Raw genomic sequence first — 2,637 nt, forward strand, 5'->3', positions numbered from 1 at the left:
CTTCCGCGCGCCCCCCCCGCATGCAATCGGGACTTCTTTGCAAAGGGAGGGGGAGCGAAGGGCCCCCCCCCGTGCACTGAGAGGGCCCCACCCGTGCAAAGCAAAGTGCCCCCCATGCAAATGGCACGGGGAGCAAAGTGCCCCCCCGTGCAAAGGGAGAGGGAGTAAAGGCCCCCCCGTGTAAAGGGATGGAGAGCAAAGTGCCTCCCTGTGCAAGGCAAAGTGCCTCCCCCCCCCGTGCAAAGAGGGGTGCAAGGACTGGGGTATTGCCACCCTGTAGGGGCGTTGCACTAGCCCCCCTGGGTGATACGTGTGTCCATGGGCATATGTCGCAATGGGTGTGTTGCATGTGCCCAGGGGCATAATATACATGCCTATGGTATTGTTACGAGTACCCATGTGCCAGTGGGTGTTACATGATACGTGTGCCCACAGGTGTGTTACACATACTCACATGCAAGTGTGTAAAGACTTACATGCTGCGTGTTCCTCGGGGGGGGGGCATTGATGATGGGCATGTCACAGGAGGGGGTGATGGGAGCAGTTGTGGCATGCATGAGCACACGCCAGCCCAGCCGGGGGATGCACACACGCGTGTGCACTGCTGTATGCCAGCTGCTGTGGCGGGAAGTCAAACACGTGTGTGCACGAGATGCACACGGGAGCCGTGTGTGATGCCCGCAGGGCTGCAAGAAGATCACACGCTCACCCGCACGTGTGGGCCAGCCCCACATGCGGGTGGAGACACACATGCCTGGATGCACACGCATGTGCAACATGCTTGCCTCCTGGTGCCGTGTGCAACACACGTGTGCCCCCCCTCCGTTGTGCACCATGCAGCCCCCAGAACACACAACCAACACGGGAGCGGGGGGCAGATGCGCACACACATGTGCAACTGCACTTCCATGTCCAATCTCACCCAGAGGACACAGATGTGTACACAGGTGTGCAATGGCACACACAAGAGCAATCCTACATGGGGCAGAGATGTGCACACGCGTGTGCAACTGCACACACACATGCAATCCCACATGGAGGAGGGGCTGGCCCCTCCCTGCCTGGGACAGGGGGGCGGGGCTCCGGCGGGCCTGGCGCGCTTCCATTGGTTGGCCCCGCCCTGACACGTCACTGCCGGGAGGGGACTACTTTCGCCGGCGGAGGAACACAGACAAAAAAACTTTCTGCCTCTGCAAAAACTTTTCCAGGGCGGGAGGGGAAGACGTCACTTCCTGTCTGGACCCCTCCCTGCAGCCAGTTCAGGGGTGGGGCCGGGCGGGGTGGACTCCCCCCTCCCCCCATCCGGGTCCCCTCCCCCCCACGAGAGAACCCAGTGTCCGGCGGCCCCGGCGGGGAGGCGGGCAGGAAGTGTGTGATACAACCGGTGTCTGTAGCAACCTCGGGGGGAGGGGGCCCCGGGGCATTGTGGGTAGCAAGGGATGGGGGGGAATTGGCGGGAGCCCCGGGGCATTGTGGGTAGGGGTGCCGGGGCACAGGGGTTGCGGGTAACAAGGATTGGGGGCTTGCTAGGAGCCCCAGGGCACTCTGGGTAGGGGAGACAGGCCCTAGGGTGTTGTGGGTAGGTGGTGCCAGGCCCCAGGTCATTGTGGGTGTGGGGGGACCGCAGCACAGAGCAGTGTGGGAAGGATTTGGGGCGGCTTGGTGGGAGCCCCAGGACATTCTGGGTAGCAAATGCCAGGACCCAGGGTAGGGGGCTTACCAAGGATGGGGGCTTGGCGGGAGCCCCAGGGCATTGTAGGAAGCCGACAGGCCCGTTGGGGGCGGAGCCATGACTCACGCGTGTGGCGGCGCCGGGCGGCTCCAGACACCGTGACACGCGCGTGCCCCAGGGCGGTGCCCTCCCCTCCCCCCCGCCCCCCGCCTGGGTTCCCTGCCAGCTCTGGGGCACGCCTGGTTCTCTCCAGCTCCGGGAAGCCTGGGTGTCGGGACACCTGGGTTCACAGCCCAAAACAGGCCCCGGAGCCTCTACTGTGCCCCGCTCTCGGGCTCTCCCTCGCCTCCCTGGGACCCCAGGGGAGACCCAGGATTGACCCCCGGATCGTGCCCTGGGCCCCTGCCCCCTTGGGACAGCAGGGTGTGATCCCACCTGCAGCCACCAGAGGGCCCGTGGCACACCGCCCCCCCCACAACCCGGGCGTCCGGGCTCCCTGCCCCTCCTGCTCTCACCCCCCAGAGAAGCAAGGTGTCCGAGCTCTGAGCCCCCATTTCCCCTGGCAGGGAAGCCAGGTGTCTGGGCTACCCCCAGAGCCCTTCCCTACAGAGAACTCCGGCACCCCAACTCCCACCCCCTGCACTCACCTTTCCCCGCCACATACTCCCAGAGAACCCGTGTCTCTGGGACCCCGACCACCCCGGTGTCCGAGCTCCCGCCCCCGTGCTCTTACCATTACCTCCCCCCCACAACGAACCCAGGTGCCTGAGCCCCAAAGTCCCCCCCACCCCGCATGAGAACCCAAGTGTCCTGACCTCTCCATGGGGGCTGCCTTGAGTTCTCCCTGGGAGCACACCCCCCATATCCCATCAGCCCCCACTCTGGGGGTCAGGTTTCCACTGCCCTTTCCCGGGAATGGGCCCGACCTTTACTGTCCCCAGTGGGTCTAAAGATAGACCGGGCGG

The sequence above is a fragment of the Alligator sinensis genome, unplaced genomic scaffold (assembly GCF_000455745.1).
Source record: "Alligator sinensis unplaced genomic scaffold, ASM45574v1 scaffold553_1, whole genome shotgun sequence".
Taxonomy (NCBI): Eukaryota; Metazoa; Chordata; order Crocodylia; family Alligatoridae; genus Alligator; species Alligator sinensis.